The following is a 12,702-nucleotide window of genomic DNA, read 5'->3' as shown; positions in this document are numbered from 1 at the left end:
CCAAAATGGTTGTTTTTAAAAACTTAAGGGATTAAAATAGATAATGTTGAAGTTTATGAATCGAACATGAAAATTCGAAGATAAAGTTGACAAATAAAAGCTTAAAGACTAAAAAGTATTGCGACTAAAATAGGATTTAAATCACATTCTTATTGAATAAAGTGCTATCCATCAAAATTCATTTATTCCCATGTTTTAGTAGTAGTAAAACCTTCATTTATTTTTCATTTACTTTTTATATAGAATCATACTATTTTAACATTAATTAGTGGCATTTAAAAAAAAAAAGAATTAATTAATAGCATTTAACTACACAATTAATGATTTTAGATATTTATTCACGTAGTTTTCAGTCGAGGCTAAAATCCTATCGGAACTGAAGTTTATACATGTTTTCCAGGAAAAAAAAAATCAAGCTTAATAGACGTTCAGCTTATGGAAATTGTTACCAATTTCTTAATCTAGATTTAAATCCCTTTATTATTATTATTATATACATGTATAAAACTGTCTATAGCCTTGTAATTTAATATTTTAGGGAACTTTAGAAAACAATCTTAAATATTATTGAAAGTTTCTTCTTAAAAAAAAAAAAACGTCTCATGTTTATACGTCTCTCCATCAAGATCAGCTAAAACATAGAAAAAATGGTTCCATGTAATTCATTTTTCTACTTTTTAATTATTTGAGCAAAATAACAAGGCTGCATATGTATTTTACCATATAGTTCTAAAATTTTTATTTACATTTTAGGCCCATTGCAAACAAAATTATGGCTTGCTCATTAGGCGGTGTAGAATTTGTTGAGCCTCAATTGTTGGTGCATTATTGTACCTCACTTTTTTTCTTTACTATATATGGAGTTGATGAATTAAACCTTGTCGATATTATGAACTTTATTCTATTGGGTCATTTTGACTTTCTTATATTAAGCTTATATTTCCTTTAGTATATACATTGTTATTCTATCAATTGAATGTTATTTAACAATTAATTGACAATCTCAGTAGATAAAGACACTAATTACCATCTTAAAAGTTGATAGTTTGATGTCTCTGTAGGCAAAGACATTATCGATAAGCCAATTTGTTTTTTTTTTTTTTAAATAATATTTTACTCGTAGTGTCTTAGCTACTATTTAATGAACACATGACATAATTATTCGTAATAGGTAGAGTGAGTAGGTTGAAATTCATGTATTCGTAAGTGTATAGAATTGTGTTATTATGAGATTAAGATCCCAATCAAAGTAATTTAATGTTCATTAGCCCCATATTGATAACAAGTAGTTGGGAAGGATTTCCAGTTGTTTAACATAGTGCTATTTAAGATTTTAGATGCAATTTGTAGTAATTAGTGAGTTGGTAGAATTAAAAGATCGATTAACGATTTATTATTATATTGTTATTATTTACATATTGGTATTTGACCTAGTTCTTTTTAACTTTGTTTATGTGTTAGTTGCATAGGTTAAAATTTCAGTCGAAATCTCGAGATTTTAATTGAAACTTCGAGATATCAACCACCTCAAAATTTCAGTACGGGGGAGTTTCAATTTTTCCCCATATATATATTTTTTTAAAAAAAGCAATTAGGCCTAATGAAAGTTTTTAAGGTTTATAGACTTGTCTTGTTTACATGAATTGTATAGTTTCACATATTAATGTATAATTTCAGCTCAAAATTGAATTGATATAAGTTTTGTTTTTTACCATCCAAAGTTTTCATTTCCAAGAAATCAAAATTGAGAAAAATAATGACATATGTTTGTTTTTAACTTCGTTCAATTCTTTTTTCCATTGAATCTTCATATCATTTCACCTTAAAATTGAATTTATATGAGTTTTGTATTTTTACCATCCAAGGCTTTCATTTTCAAGAAACAAAAATTGAGAAAACTATGGTCGTAAGCATTAATAATACGCAACAAAACTATGGTCAAGGTAATTATTCTTACTTGGATTATGATGGTCCTTCAAGACTTGATCATAATAATTTCCAATTTAATTTTCCACTGAGTAGTTATTATCCATTTGAAGGAGGAAAGTCATCGACCAATGAGATGTATCAACCAATAGGGTCTATATGTCGGCCCTACGAGTCCTATCATTTTCATTTAATAACTATCTTCAACATTTTCAATATAGGATAACCTGGCTTAGGAGAAATACCGTAGTTTCTACATGAATTATTAAGATTCTAGATTAGATGCTCCAAGGTTTTCTTTTTTGGTATTAGACATGTAGGTTTGATAATAAATAGTTTACAATTATTTTATAAACAAACATTTCACGTCCTCTAGTTTTGCAATTAATTGCCAATATTTGATATTATTTTGTAATCATTTTTCCATTTACTTTTTAAATTTCTATTCTTGCTTCGACTTTACATATATATTTGCGCTATACCTCTAAATATTATCTTACTTTATAGAAATGATGATTAAAAATGGTCAAATATAGACTAATTAAGTCAATCAAAGTTTTATTAACTAAATATAACAATTTCCATCAAAGTTTTTCGAAATTTCCACCAATATGTTATGAATGATTTTGGACCAAAAAGTATAATTAATATTTAGAAATGACAAGGTAAAAAAGAAGCATAAGACAAGTCAAAAGTGGAAATTGCATACAAAAATGGGCTAAGGAAAAGAATTGAGTCTAGCTTAAGCTAGCATGCTCAGTCTCGGCCTTGGCTGAGTTTGAGCCTTGCCAAATGCCTAAAGGGGCATGCATTACACATGCCCCGACCTGAGAGAGCATTTTAGGGTTGAGACATAGACCAAACAAGATACTCGGTCGAGGCTGATCCTAGCCAAATATAACATCGAGCATGCCTCTTGGCTCGGTAGGTCATTTAATTATCCTAAGGTGATTCCGAAACCTTAGGGGCAACTTATATCAATTTTTCCTATAAATACACCCCTTATGGCTTCATACGAGGTATCTAAAACTGCTGACTTCTTTTCCATCCTATAATTCTTTTACTGACTTAGACTTCAAAGCCATTTTTCTTTATTTTGCAGGTTCTCTCTTCCCTAAATTACAAATTTACTGTTGTTGTCACGTGGAGGTTAGGTACGCTTTCCCTTGACCAAAATTTGGCATCAACAGTTTGGTGTTGTTTGTAGGGAAGAAAGTGTTCTACCAATAATCTGCATAATATGCGTAAGAGGGTCGAGAATAAAAACATGGACGAAGGTGACTCAGACCAAGACCGTCACCTGCGGAGGACAAGAAATCAAACATCGCCTCGACCTGAGAAAAGATTGCTAACATTAGAAGAGCAAGTAATCAAAATGGGTCGTGATCTAACTTGTCCACTTGAGATTCTAGACAAGCAGAACTCTTCGATAATGGTTCAGGTGGAACCATTAGTACGTGATCCTGCCAAGGGAAGAGCCCTTTTGGTTGAAGATGTGGGAGAAACTGAGTCTCATGTTCTAAAGCCAACGGAGAGGCTGATCTTAGGTGAGAAAAATCCAAGAAAACGAACTGAAGCTGTAGGAGCATCAAAGAAACAAGAAGCTATGCATAGCAAGACCGGTAGGATTAACGCACTAAATTTGTGCCGAGGAGCCTGAGCCGAAGCCAAGATGATCGATGTCGAGGCCAAGGAAACTAAGGCCAAGGGGACCAAGTTGAGGACAAAAGATGAGGTCAAGACCGAGGAACCTCACAAGATGAGGAGATAATCGAGCCAGACCTTCGAAGCTTGATCATGAAAAAACGACGAGCCAAGGCAATGGCCGAGGCCAGGATCGATAGCCTTCCTTGGAAGGCAAAGTTGATGAGAATCCAAGATAAGATAGGAACATTGAGAAGGATAGAGAAACAGAAAGATTTGATCTTAAGGTACTGATCGAGCAAGTAGACCCTCTATTTACTAAAGATATCATGGTAATTGAGCTTCCCCAGAAGTTCAAAGTCCCGACCATTAAATTCTATGATGGCAAGAAAGACCCAGTAGAGCATCTTGATATGTACAGGTTTCTTTATGGAACTTCATGGAGTGTCTGATGCGAAATAATGTCTAGCATTCTCTTCTACCTTGACGGGGTCGACGAAAGATTGGTTCAAAAAATTGAAGAGATGACCTCTTGGCTCTTTCGAGGAACTATCTCGAGCCTTTATTACTCAGTTCTTAGACGGGAGAGACCAGTGCAAGCCAAATATACATTACTAACAATCAAGCAAGGGCCAAATGAAAGTCTATGAGAATATGTAGCATGTTTCAATAATGAAACGCTTTAAGTTGATGGATGTACTGACGGGGCAACATTGATTGGAACAGGATATGGATTGCAGGATGAGAGATTCCTTCGATCAATTGGTAAAAAAGAACCCAACATTTATGTTGAATTCAAAACGAGGGCCCAAAAGTACATGAGTGTAGAGGAATTGGTCAAGTCAAAGAAAGAGGCAAATGAAAAGGGAACCAAAGTAGAGTAGATCACCTACATGACCGAGACTACACTCACGAGTGGAGTTCAAAGAGAAGGAGCTTGAAAGAGGGAGACTCATTTCGGTCTCGACCAGGCCAAGGCCACCTCATTGTGGTCCAACGAGTAAGTTTGAAAGATATACCCTCTACGGTAATCTCTCTTGACAAGATTCTCATGGAAATTACAACATACCAATCTGCTTAAACATTAAGATCATGGCACTTCACCCGAGTATGCAATTAGCTGAAGGATGATATCGAAGTATTGATTCGTAATGGGTACTTAAGAGAGTTCATAAAAAAAGATGAGAAACACGAGGAAATACATAACGGGGGTGAACATATCCAAATACGAGAAATCAATTAAGGCCGAGGTTGACCAGTCAAGGCCGAAGCCAACTAGTCAAGCCCGAGGCTAACTTTGTCATAGATAGGTTTTATTCTTTTGTCATTTTCCTGTTTGAGAATAGTTATTTTCATTTCAAAATATGAATTTTGTTTTCTTTATTATTTTTAATGGGTATGGGATTTTTTTTTTTTAATTTAAATTTATACCTAAGCTTCTCTCTTTCCTACAAACAAAATATTTCTTATGAAGGGATTGGATCCCACAGCGGAAGGTCTTGCGTGAGATCACCTTGCATCCTGCGATTCGCTTTTACATTAAACAAAATTGTTATACTAAACAAAATAAATAAACACGTAAATTAGCATGCTTATGGAGAAAAGGGTTAGAACGGTTTTTATCTTTGTAGATTCCTTAGCGTCACAAACAAGCCTCTCCAAGGTTCCAACGAACAGATCTCCAAAAAGTCTCAATCATGAACAACTCCTTAAGCGATCTCGAACACTACCACGAGAGAAACCTCGTTATTCTCTAGGATTCCAATTGAGGAATAGGTGGTATCCAACTATTGAGAGAGGGAGAGGAGAATAGGGTTTTTGGAGAATTGAGAGGATTTATGGCTTAGAGAAAATATTGCACAATAACACTAGAGAATTGTGTATTGTCAGAGTTTCTCTACAACCAGAGTTGTGTAGGAATGTGTATTTGTAAAGGGCCATGGGGAGGTCTTTATATAGGGAAGGGTCAATGACCTTTCCCTATATATTTTTCTTTTCCTAATATATATTTTCCTTTTATATAATGATTAAATAATACTTATTTAATTAATTAGTTAATTTAATTAAATAACACTTATTTAATTAATTAGTCCAATTGAATAACACTTATTTAATTTGCACAATTAAATAACACTTATTTAATTTTAATTTGCACAATAATTAAATAACTATTTATACATTAATCCCAATTTAATGTATATATTTAATTATTATATACATCACATGTATATGCGCAATACCTCTCTATTAGTTAATTCTTTATGAATCTAAATCACTTGAATTAATTATTTGAATTTTATCATTTAATATATAGTTTCCTCAAATTAATTTGAACAATTTAAATTATCATTTTTAAGTATCCTTTAGTGAGCTAACGAGGGGCCTGGTGGATCGGTAGATCAAAAGCTCCAACGATATGAGATTAATTGGTCAAACTTTTTAACCAAGTTAACCAATATTCGTTAACTGTGGATACACTCCACTAAAAACCCACAACTGCACTTTTCTCACTATAGATATATTTCTGTGTTCATGGATATAAACCAATAATAGCGAGTTAATCCTTCACGAGTGTTTGTAACTCCATTTGGGTCAAATTACTGTTTTACTCTTGGGATACCTTTGGCTCCTTAAGTACTAGTGCTCCTCTAATGAACAACTTGTTTGTGGTCCAACCAATAAACAAAAACCCCTCTTGGGCCAATGAGAAGGTAGAGCTCTTTGTTCAAGTCTTGCAGACACCACCTGAAAGAACACTCATCTACTTGTCCTAAAGGAGGAAAGGAGTGAATTCCATTTTGTATAATTATTTTTCCAGCTCCCCACTCGGTTTTATCCCAAAAATGGTAGGTTTATTAGGTCGAAGATCTGGCCACCCTCACCCATGCGAATCAAAGGACAATCCATCGTAAACAAGAGTTCATAATATACTCAGGATTGAGACTAAATCGCCTAGGTTATTTTATTGAAATAGGAACTAAATTAGTCAACGGTGTTACATCTAGTGGTTACTATTTAGCGGTCCAGTCTTATGCAAACTCTTTGTATAGGATACCCTCACTCGCATGTCACCTACACGAACACGTTGGATCATTACGTTTGTAAATGCTGTCCGCTCTCCGATTGGGCAGTAAGGGTCGGAGAAGGGCAATCACTCATTCTTAAAACCAGCATTCTCATGGATTTATTGGCGTTGCGCTTTTTTTCTTGGCACAAAGTGGGTTGTATTCATAGTGTTACCAGGATAAGGTACCCAATCTTATCTCTATACTATAGATTCTTTAGGCAAAATCTTGAACATTGATCCCCGTATGTTTCCACATACAATTCAAGACTCATAAGGCAACCTTGGATATTAGTTTATTGAATTTATGATTATTAAGAAAAATTAGACAACAATACAAACAATAATATTTATGGATTGAACATTTATAACTCTTTATTGATGAGGGTCAATTAATAACATTTACTACCTACGAGTTTAAGCATATAAAACCCAACAAACTCCCATTTGAACTAAAACTTTAGTCAGTGAGTTGTATACAATCAAAGGTGGGATTATTATAAATAAATACAATAAACTAAGGCATCCATATACCCATTACATTTTTCCCATTTGCCCTAGATTATCCAATGTACATGTACTTAGACTGTCTAAATGACCTCCATACACTTTAGCCGAGAGAGCCTTCGTAAATAAATTAGCAATGGCTATTATTTTATTGTTGTCACAATATTAGGGGATGGGCAAGTCCATATTTGGAACCATTCCTAATCACTTAGGAACTTCCTTAGCCAAACTTCTTCCTTTTTTGCTTCACAAGTAGCCACATATTTAGATTTCATAATGGAATTTTCAATGAATCATTGCTTGGTGCTACACCACACTACACCTTCCTCGTTTAGGGTAAACATTGCTGACATAGATTTCCCAAAATCCTTGTTAGTTTGGAAATCAGAGTCGGTGTATCCTATAAGGATCAAATCCTTTGCTCCATACACTAGCTTGTAGTCTCTTGTTCTTCTAGGATACTTGAGGATGTTGTTAACCACTATCCAATGGTCTTACCCTGGATTGGACCGGTATTTACTTGTAGGGGGTGATGCCCTAAATTTCGTAGGGTTCTGTAGTTTGTAAACAACTGTATGAACAAACACTTGTGAAGTAATAATATGAGATATTTTCTTCACTATTGTTTATGAAATATGAAATATTTTAGTTGCATTAACCACAAACCAATAAACTAAGATCCCTAGTTATTGTTGTAACTTTAACATGTATGTGGAGACATACAAGTGGATCATGTCTTAACTGATAACCTAAATGGTCTGTAGTATATGGATAAAGGAGGGAAACCTTATTCTAGTGACACTACGAATATGACCCGTTTTGTAGATGTTACAAGTGTTGTAAAGTGCTACAAATGGTTTGATCCTGATCATTCATGTGGAGACATGCGATCGGGGATATTCTATACAAAGGAGTTTGTATAAGACCGGACCACGAAATGTTTAGTCTCGTTATTTAATGACGTTCGTGATAGAGACTTTTATTTTACTAGGATGACCATAGGTAACATGACCTTAATCCTGAGTGAGTTGGAAACTCTTGTTTATGAGGGCGATCCTTTGATTTGCATGGGTGCGAGTGGCCAGATTGCCGACTCAAACCTACCACTTTGGGGATTCATCTGATTGGGAAGCTGGGAACTCAGTTACACAAGATGGAATTCACTCCTTCCCCGAAGTAGGGATAAGTAGATAGATTGCTCCCTTAAGGGCTGATTCAAGGGCTTGAACGATGTGGCGCCACACACTTTCTCATGGCCCCAGAAGTGTTCACTCATAGTAGGACTATGATGTATTGTTCATTAAAGAAATCAGTGGTACTTAAGGAGTTAGATGTAACTATAGGGGTAAAAGGATAAATTGGTCTAGTTGTACTTAAGAGCGATCTGTGAAGGGTTATCGTATTGTTGATTGGTTATATCCAATGGACACAAAAATATATCTGTAGTGAGAAGAGTGCAGCTATTGGTCTTTAGTGGAGTGCCCGATAGTTAACGGATGGTGGATATCGTGACTAAAGAGTTTAGTCAGTTATTCACGTACCATTAGAGCTTCAAGTTACTGATCCATAAGGTCCTCTTGGTAGCTCAATGGATTCAAGTTGAGAAACAGTTTTTGGGTTAGTTTGAAGTGTTCAAATTAACAAGAGAGAATTTGATTATATATGATATAATTAAATTGGTTCAATTATATGTTATATAATTGATCTAATGTATTAGATACATTAATTGGAGAAATTGATAAAGAACTATGGTTTAAATATTACATATGATGTGATATTAAAACTATAGGTTATAAATATAATATGATAAGTTAGTTATCATATTTATTTATAATAAAAACAATTTTAAGATAATTGTTTTAGTTGGTTATTTATTTTCTCCATTAACCATGAATGTGGGAGGTTATTTTCAGTTTTAATAACTGAATAAAAAACGAAAAGAGTTTTCATTTTATGGACAATTTCTTCATTATTGATTTACTAATCGATCGCTCACGAGAGACTATACGATAGTCCTTACGAGAGACTAAACGATCGAGCGAGAGATTGCTAGACGATTACTATGAGTGCGACATATTGCTAGACGATTGGCTAGACGATTGCTCACGAGATCGAGAGATACTAAATGATCAAGTACCCATTATCTATATGATAGACAAAACTTTTCTCCCATTTACTTGATCGTGTAGTTCGATCATATATTTCCTCCTTCCCTCTACCAAATTCACACAGAGCCCACACCTTCTGGATTCTCACTCCGAGAATACCAAGGTTGTCGATTGGTAGTGTCAAGGGTTGTTGTTCGAGGATTAGACTATTCTGATTGTGACGATAGGGAGAGGTTGCTAGACGATTGCTCACGAGAGCAGAGATTTCCAAAAGAAGAGTTCTTCAAAGGTATATCTCTCAATTTCTCTTGTTTTAGTAAGAAAGCATGTTGCAATTTTCTCTATAATGCATAATTGTTATTGTATGTTTATGAATGCGTTTATTCTTTCACAATGGGCTTGGAAAGATCTTGCTTCTGCTCACTGGTTCTCTTGAACAAGAGTTCCTTTAATTGGTATCAGAGCCAGGTAAATGTTATACGACGCTTGCTCTTCAATTGTTTAGACGATTATGCTTCATTGCATAGTTGTCGTCTACACGATCGTTTAGGCTTGCATTTAAACTTGGTGCGTTGCACGACCGAGTGGCCTTCATGCTTCATCGCATAGTCAAAGGTACTCGATCGTTGCTACATGATTGTGGTTACTCGACCAACTTTACTAGACAATCACAAGGAAAAGCTACACGATCAAGGAGCGAGGCTTCACCCGGGCGGTTCATGACCTAGTTTGCTTATTTGAACCGGTTTACTCGATGGTTTATGTAATAGATAGTTTTCCTTTCCAGTTTTTTAGGCTAATAATCCTGGTCCATTAATTTTGGTGAATGTACGTGGGATGTATGTTTAATTATATGTCATATAGGTTATGCATTTGTCATGCATCATCTCTATAATGCTATCTCATTTATTAAATCTTGATGAAGAACTAGCTTCATCAACAACCGTTGTTGATTCTTTAATAGCTTCATTTAATACTACTTTGTTACGTGGTTTATGATATCTCGTGTAGTTTTCCTATAAAAAATGAGTTTGCCGATACAAATACTTTATTTTTCTTAAGGATCAAAGAATAGACCACCTCTCGTTTCCTTAGGGTAACTCGAAAGGTGTTTCAGAAAAACTCTTCGAGGGAATATTGTTTAAGTTGTGAACTGAAGTCTCCACTGCATACCTCTAAAACGTGTAAGGCAATTAAGCATAACTCATCATAGAATGAACCATATCTAATAAGATTCTATTTCTCCTTTCTAATACACCGTATTGCTAAGGTGTACCAGGTGTTGAGAGTTGGGATTGAGTTTTATGTTCTATCAAATAGTTTTGGAATTCTACATTCATGTACTATCTATCCCGATCAGATCAAAGTATTTTAATTATTTTACCTAATAGGTTTTCAACTTCAACCTTGTACTCTTTGAACATTTCAAAGGGTTCAGACTTATGTTCCATTAGGTATAAGTAACCATACCTCGAATAATCATCTATATAAGAGATGAACTATTCATACCCTCCTCTAGCCTTTACATTCATCAGAACAAAAAAATCTGAATGTATGTGCTCTAAGGGCTCTTTGACTCTATAACCTTTTCCAGTAAAAGGTCATTTGGTCACTTTTCTAGGTTACTTGGAGAAATTCTATGTCTTTTAGTTTGAGTAATAACAGTTTTAAATAGCTCATGATTTAAAAAGTGCTTTTGATTCAGTTGGTCTTAACACATATAAGTTGTCTTTTAGTTTAGCTGAATAAATAATCATGCCATTTTTTAAAAATGAATGCTTCATTTGAATTAAAAAATACAGAGTATGATTGTTCGATCAAACAAAAAATAGAAACAAGGTTCCTCTTCATCTTGGGAATAATGAAAGCAAAAATCTATTTCCTTAAGACAACTTAGTAGGTCCCACTGCACGAGTTGAAATGTTGTCTCCCGTTCTAAACTTGAGCGTCATTTCACCCTCTTTCTAGCTGCTGAAAGAAAGTAACTCCTTGTAAAAAAAAAAAAAAAAAAGGCAAACATGATTAGTGTCTCCTGAATCAAGTATCCATGCATCATGGCCATTTGCCACTAAACAAGTTTTCAGGACTAGTAAATCATATTTACCTTCATTCTTTTTCTTTTTCTCAGCAAAGTATTTGGGGGCAATTGCTTTTCCAATGACCATCCACTTTATAGTGGAAGCAATTGCCCTTATCAACCTTAGCTTTACCTTTGCCTTTGCCAGTAATGGGAGCTTTCTCATTCCCTCATTTTTTTCTGGATCTTCTTAGTACCAGAAATTGAAGGTGTTGGGGTTTGTGCCCTAAAGTCTCGTGTCCAGTAGTTTGTAAACAACTTTGTACGAACACTTGTGATGTATAATATAAATGATATTTACTTCACTACTTGACTTTGCACATTTAGATGTTTTTACCACAAACCAATAAACTTAATATCCCTGGTTATCTGGTAACTTAAGCATGTATGTGGTGACATATAAGTGGATCATGTCTTGAGTGATAACCAAAATGGTCTGTAGTATATGGATATAGGAGGGAAACCTTATCCTGGTAACACTACGAATGCGACCCGCTTTGTGGAATGGTCACAAGTGTTGTGACTTGTCATAGATGGTCTGATCCTGTTCATTCGTGTAGGAGACATGCGAGTAGGGGCGTCATATACAAAGAGTTTGTATAAGACCTGACCACGAAGTGTTAATGTCTTGTCATATAACACCGTTCATGATTGAGACTTCATGTCACTAGGATGATCATAGGTAACATGACCTCAATCTTAAGTGAGTTGGGAACTCCTGCCCTCAAGGGCGGTCCTTTGATCTGCATGGGTGCAAGTGGCCAGAATGCCGACTCAAACCTACCATTTTCGAGATTTGTCTGATTTGGGAGCTGAGAACTCAGCTTCACAAGATAGAGTTCACTCTTTCCCAAGATAGATTGGCCTCTTAAGGGCTGATCCTGATGCTTGAACAATGTGGCGTCACGCACCTTCTCATGGCCTGAGATATATTCACACATAGTAGGATTATGTTGTATTATTCATTAGAGGAATCAGTGGTACTTAAGGAGGAAGATGTAATTATAGGGGCAAAATGGTAAATTGGCCTGTTGTAATTACGAGCATCTATGAAGGGTCATCGTACTGATGATTGGTTATATCCAATGGACATAGAAATATATCTATGGCAAGAAGAGTTCAACTATCAGTTTTTAGTGGAATGCGTGGTAGTTAACGGATGGTGGATATCGTGATTAAAGAGTTTAGTCAGTTGTTCACACACCGTTGGAGCTTCGAGTCATAGGTCCATAAGATCCCCTTGGTAGCTTGGATACAAGTTGAGAATCAGTTTTTGAGTCAGTTTGAAATGTTTAAATTTACAAGGGAGTTCGATTATATATGATATAATTGAACGAATTAATTAAATATGATATAACTAACTTTATGTATGAGTT

Source organism: Benincasa hispida, chromosome 11 (genome assembly GCF_027475165.1).
Source record: "Benincasa hispida cultivar pf3 chromosome 11, pf3_genome.v1.1, whole genome shotgun sequence".
Lineage (NCBI taxonomy): Eukaryota > Viridiplantae > Streptophyta > Magnoliopsida > Cucurbitales > Cucurbitaceae > Benincasa > Benincasa hispida.
This window is presented reverse-complemented; position numbering follows the sequence as displayed.